The 6,920-nt window shown below is 34.0% G+C and overlaps 1 protein-coding gene across 4 annotated transcripts in view; it reads right to left on the bottom strand.

Annotated features, from left to right (window-relative positions):
- The window catches only part of LOC120420644 (peroxidasin), a 220,764-nt gene that overhangs the window by 105,923 nt on the left and 107,921 nt on the right, over positions 1-6,920 (bottom strand). The window lies entirely within an intron of this gene.

Genomic DNA, 6,920 nt, shown 5'->3' with positions numbered 1-6,920 from the left:
CAACTTTTTTCTTTAAAAGTTTCGATCAAGTCAATATCATAAAATCAAATCAACAAAATGTTTAGTTTTTGGAATAATGCATTGAGGCAAATTTGCATTGAATATTTCATCCAATATCTTTTAAAGAATCACATTTTGGATAAATGAAAAATGTGTTTTGTTTCAGAATTATTTAAATAAAAGAAAAGAAATATCAAGATTTTTGTATAATATTTCAAATAAATAATATATTATATATTATATTATATGTGATCAGTGAAGTGTGAGCGTTGAAATAAAATTCAATAATTTTCCAATTCCACGATTAAATACATTTAAAACTAAAAAACAAATATTAAACAAGCATCGGGAACAATATGATTCGCTTTTTAATGTTCAATGTGAAAATAAAATACTTAAACTTAAAGACATTCCAATATTTTGAAGAAAAAAAACCGAAACTGGTTTTAAATAAACTTTTTGCAACTCCGATGCGATACTACTTACTTTTCCTGCCATTCTGGAACGATGAAATAGTCAACTTTTCTGTACCAAAAATAACAGAATCGAATAGCAACACTTTTCGAAATAAATGCTGAAAAGTTCTACTTTTCAGCACTGAAATGGGTGCTGAAAAGTTGAACTTTTCAGCAGTTGTTTCGAAAAGTAACACTATTCAACTTTTTATTTTTTGAATTAAACGATTTATTGACAAAATACATGAAAATTTTACTTAAAATTTCACTCAATGGGTGTTTTTCGGAATTGCAAAAAACGGTTAACCTCGTGCTAAAAAAATTTGCAACTTGTTGCATAAACTACTATCAGTGGCCATGCTGGAACGAGGTAAGCTTTGGCTTTTTTAATTTAAAATAAAATTTACTTCCCTTAATGAATTCCTCACAATCAGACTTTTATCAATTTCACCAATTTATTTAATTTATTGTTCGAAGCCCGAATGTCATTTCGAAAGAAATGCATTTCATTACTTCTTCCACGGAATGTAATTAATGTCCCCGGGTTTTTCATTTCCAACATTCCACCACACTACACGTGTTGTACATTCCCGTGCCCGCGCAGTACATTGCTGCACTTTGTGAACTTTATGCCTTCTCCTCCCATTTACCCTGAATCAATCATAAATATTTAAAATCCTTCACGATTCCCAGGGCAACGGCGCGCTCCCAGCCACGTGGAATTTCACCATTTTCCCAGCGAGCACGTCTCACTGCACAGATGGGCACTGAATGCAAAACGAAATAAAAAAAACGTGGGAGAAAACTGCAATTGCAACCCCGGACTGACAAAACTGGCGAAGGGTTGGGGGGTTTCGGGTGAATTTTTGTGTTGTGATGTTTTTCATAATATTTACACCGCCGAGCATCGCGCGGCTATGAAATTCCCATTGGACACGGACGACCTACCACCCAACCCCACCACCACGTGCCTCAGCGCGCCACGTGTATCCTGAAATTTACCGTCGTTGGCTTATCGCGCTCGCGATATTATCTTTTACTGTTCTCTGTGTACCGACCGGGGGAACGGTCAGCATTTAATGTCCGTGCCCATGAACACCTGGATTTATGCATTTCAATTTTGCCTCCATAAAGGGAGGGTGGTGTTGGGCGGGTCACGTGGCAGTCATTGATGGAGGTGTTGGGAAAAATTACGGAGCAAACCCTGCATCTCAAATGAATCGAAATTGGTTAATGTGATTTTGAAAAATTTGATTAAATTTTCAACAACTTTGAATGTATTTAAATCGGTTTAGCAAAGTTTAAAAAAATGTGTTTAAAAAATTAAGCAGAATCGCCAAGTTTTGCATGCAGAGGGTTAAACAAACCGATTTTTATCACGAAATGTTTTGGATTACGGCAGAAATGACCATTGAATCGCGAGCCCGTGTCAGCTTAATTTCTGTGTGAGTGAGCATTTTCCGCGAGGATGGCGTCGATGATGGTGATGGCGATGGCGTTGCGTGCAGGGCATTCCAAAGTGGCGTTTGTTTGAAATGGTGATATTTTTTTCCGGGTTATCTCCCATTCTCGGAAGCGAAATTTCCACACACGTGAATTCAGCTGGAAAACGACGAATAAAATGCCCACCATTCCGCGAAGATTATTGTGCATGGTGAAAAATTTAATCTAATTGGATTATTGTGTGGTGAATGGGGTTCTTTCTTTTTTTTTGTTTGATTGCGACGAAAACCGCATTTTTCGATTACGGATTTAAAAGTGTGTGAATGTATTTGTTGCGTTTTATATTTCAATCGGGAAAAATCACCCTGCTTTTCTGCTTTAACAGTTTACAAAAAGCCGAACGCAAAAGAGCCAAATTTCACTTGAAAATCTTCCCTATTTTTTAGAGGAGCCTCAAAAAAGTTATTTTACCTTCGCCCTTTCAGTTTTGTTGGGTCATTTATATACAAAAAATGGAAATCTCAAAAATTTGCTTACACATGACAAAAAGTTTTCCCATCATTATATAAAAAAGTATTTCTTCAATGTTCCGGACAGAATGGCATCTGTAAAAAAATATTTCATTCGTGTATGCAAAAATATTTAAACATTGTTTAGAAATTTTCCAAATCTCCAAGTTCTCCTTAAAATAAGCTGATTTTGACCATCTTTAATTTATTTACCTCTTTGATTTGGCTGAAACTTTGTGGGGGCCTTCCCTATGACCAAAGAAGCAATTTTGTGTCATTGGGTCACTCATACAAGTCTCCATACAATTGGAGCAGCTGTTCATACAAAAATGGTACGTAAATATTTGAAGATTTTTAACTTTTGAAGGAATTTTCTGATCAATTTGTTGACTTCGGTACCGTTTTAGGCATTGATGAGGACTAAACAGAAAAAAAAAAGATTTTTAAACAACCATTTTTTTAAACACGACTTCCCAAAATCCGTATGTTTTTTTTTATTTTATTTTATGTTTTAGGGGACAAAAAAACCAGAACTATTGAACTACAAAAAAGGGTTAAGAGATTTTGCCGCCGAGTTTTTCAGGATTTTTGGAAAAAATGTTTTTAGGAAAAAAAAGAAACTTTTCAAATCAAAATATTTTTTGGTGCTTTCGGTATGTCCAAAGAAGCCATTTTGTACATTAGTTTGTCCATATAATTTTCCGAAATTTCTCGAAATTTCTAAAATTTTGGCATTTGATGAATATAAAAAAGTGTTTTTTTTTTGCAAGTCAAGTTTTAGTGACAAAAAGCGAAATTCAAAATCATCAAAAAAAAATGTTTACACTGTATCATTTTTTTCAGTGCAGTCCTTATCCATACCTACAACTTTGCCAAAGACACCAAATCTATCAAAAAATTCCTTCAAAAGATACAGATTTTTTAATTTTCATACATCATTTTTGTATGGACAGCTGCCAAATTTTTATGGAAAATTATATGGTCCGATTTTGTATATGAGCAATTATCTACGAAATCGGTCTTTTTTCTTAAATTTTAATTTTTGTATTTTTTAATCCGACTGAAACTTTTTTGGTGCCTTCGGTATGCCCAAAGAAGCCATTTTGCATCATTAGTTTGTCCATATTATTTTCCATACAAATTTGGCAGCTGGCCATACAAAAATGATGTATGAAAATTCAAAAATCTGTATCTTTTGAAGGAATTTTTTCATCGATTTGATGTCTTCGGCAAAGTTGTAGGTATGGATATGGACTACACTGGAAAAAAATTATACACGGTAAAAAAATTTTGGTGATTTTTTATTTCACTTTTTGTCACTAAAACTTGATTTGCAAAAAAACACTATTTTAATTTTTTTTAATTTTTTGATATGTTTTAGAGGACATCAAATGCCAACTTTTCAGAAATTTCCAGGTTGTGCAAAAAATCTTTGACCGAGTTATGAATTTTTCAATCAATACTGTTTTTTTTTTTCAAAAAATCAAAAAATTGATCGCAAACATTTTTCAACTTCATTTTTCGATGTAAAATCAAATTTGCAATCAAAAAGTACTTTAGTGAAATTTTGATAAAGTGCACCGTTTTTGAGTTAAGGCCATTTTTAGGTAAATTTTTGAAAATAGTCGCAGTTTTTCATTTTTTTAAATTAGTGCACATGTTTGCCCACCTTTGAAAAAAATATTTTTGAAAAGCTGAAAAAATTCTCTATATTTTGCATTTTTGAACTTTGTTGATACGACCCTTAGTTGCTGAGATATTGCCATGCAAAGGTTTAAAAACAGGAAAATTGATGTTTTCTAAGTCCAACCCATACAACACACCATTTTCTAATGTCGATATCTCAGCAACTAATGGTCCGATTTTCAATGTTAAAATATGAAACATTCGTGAAATTTTCCGATCTCTTCGAAAAAAAATATTTTCGAATTTTTTAAACTAAGACTAACTTTTCAAAAGGGCCAAACATTCAATATTACGCCCTTTTAAAATGTTAGTCTTGGTTTAAAAATTTTTTTCGAAAAGATCGGAAAATTTCACGACTGTTTCATATTTTAACATTGAAAATCGGAACATTAGTTGCTGAGATATCGACATTAGAAAATGGTGTGTTGTATGGGTTGGACTTAGAAAACATCAATTTTCCTGTTTTTAGTTGGCATTTGATGCTCTCTAAAACATAAAAAAAAAAATAAAAATAAAAATAGTGTTTTTTTGCAAATCAAGTTTTAGTTTTGATTGGAAGCATGCCGCCGGTTTAGTTCGTTTAAGTTATTGTTTCAATTTCATTACAATCGTTTACGTGGTGTCCTGTTTTCTTTTCGTTTATATTCGTTGATCGTAATAATTTATTCCAACTGGCAGTTTTACTATTAACTCATCAAACTATCAATTTTATGAAGAGTAAAGCGTCTTTTATTTACTATTTTTGAAATTTGCTCGCGTTATCTAAATTATACAAACAGTAAAAATATACTGATAAGTCCAGCCCATAGCACTACTGCTCGGTTGGCACGCGTTCGATTAAAAAAGCTTTCTAAATAATCAATTATTTATCTTTCCGCAGCCGGCTGCCTAAGATTTTAAATTTTCAACCGATAAACAAAATGCTCATGGTCACATCACTGCCACTCGTGAATCCTGACCTCATACCCATCTACTAACCCCCTCAAAACTCATGTGATACTTTGTCGGAGAAGCAGTCGATTGGGCGGTCTCTATCACTCAAGTATCGGACTAACATTCCCATCCACTTCCCCGTGACTCTACCACTGGTCGTGGCCGGCGCCGGTATTGATCAGCATGATAGGGGCCTTTGAGAAGTTGCGAAGCGAGGAAAGATAGCACCCACTCATCTTCCGTGGCTCGTGGATGTAACTTCTGGAGGTCCTGGTCAATAACGGAGTAGCAACTGCGGGTGGGCACCTATGCTTATGCTTATGCTAAAAAGTTAAATTAAAAATCACCAAATTTTTTTTACCGTGTATCATTTTTTATCAGTGAAGTCCATATCCATACCTACAACTTTGCCAAAGACACCAAATCGATCAAAAAATTCCTTCAAAAGATACAGATTTTTGAATTTCCACATATCATTTTTGTATGGACAGCGGCCAAATTTGTATGGAAAATTATATGGACAAACTAATGATGCAAAATGGCTTCTTTGGGCATACCGAAGGCACCAAAAAAGTTTCAGCCGGATTAAAAATACAAAAATTAAAATTAACGAAAAAAGACCGATTCCGTAGAGAACTGCTCCTCTAGAACAAACCGAGCAATATTTACAAATACTGCCTCTTAAGGGAAATTTAATGTACTTTTCGAATCTTCATTGACCCAGAAGGGTCATTTTTCATTTAGAACAAAATTTTCCATTTTAAAATTTCGTGTTTTTTCTAACTTTGCAGAAATATTTTTTAGAGTGTAATAATGTTCTACAAAGTTGTAGAGCAGACAATTGAAAAAAATTGATACATATACATAAGGGGTTTGCTCAAAAACATCGCGGTTTACAAAAAAAAAAAGTTTTGAAAAAAAATACTTTTTATGTTTTTCTTTGTTTTGTCGTCCGTGTCTGTCGCGGGTGACGATAAACGGCCATGACAAAGACCAACTTTTTCAAAACTTTTTTTTTCGTAAAATCGCGATAACTCGTGATGTTTAAACAGCAATTCCCCACGAAAACAACATGTCTCGAAAAAAAGTTCTCCGATCAGGCTCGAATTTTTTTTTGGGGGTTTCTTGGCCAAAATAATTAGGTCCGAATTTTTTTGTTTGGCCATTAGGGTGACCTACGCCGTGTTAGGGTGGTCCAAAATATGGCAATTTTCACCGATTTCCGCAAAAAAAAAACACTTTTTTCAAAAAATCATTTCTCTGCGCCATTTCATCGGATTTTAGCTGTCTTAGGCGCAAAAGAAAGGGTATTAGTTTGGCTAATTGTGAAACATAGTAAGAAGTTCAAAAAATCTAGCTTAACATTTGAAAAGGTCGTATGAAAACTTAAAATGCTTACGGAAAATGGGAGAATTGTGAAAACATTTTTAGTGTTTTTTTCGATAAAAAATACGTTTTTTTTCGGAATTCTGAGTACTCCTGGAAATCGGGCGTTTAATGTTACATAAAAGTTGCTTTGACCCAAAATGTTTATGTCATCGTCGTTTCAGGCTGCAAGTGATTGAAAAACACCTCTTTTTTTGCATGTTCAAAAATAGAAGAGGTCGTACCGCCCCTCCGTCACGAGATATTGAAAAAACGGACCTCGGATTCGTGATCAGGGACAAAAGTTTCACGCAAATCGAAGAGGGGTCGGGGCAACTGCTGTGTGAGTTGGCGGAGAATTACTCATAAATTTATAACTAAAAAAAACAACATTAGTTAAACATTTTGAAGGCAAGAAGAAGAGCAAGAAGAGATGTAAGGGTTGTTCTTGCGTTCGTTAACATTTCAAAAAAGTTTTTAAGCTTTTAATTAAATTTGCACATTGACCAACGCCCAAAACAGTAAACGC

Source organism: Culex pipiens, chromosome 3 (genome assembly GCF_016801865.2).
Source record: "Culex pipiens pallens isolate TS chromosome 3, TS_CPP_V2, whole genome shotgun sequence".
NCBI classification, from domain to species: Eukaryota; Metazoa; Arthropoda; class Insecta; order Diptera; family Culicidae; genus Culex; species Culex pipiens.
This window is presented reverse-complemented; position numbering and strand designations above follow the sequence as displayed.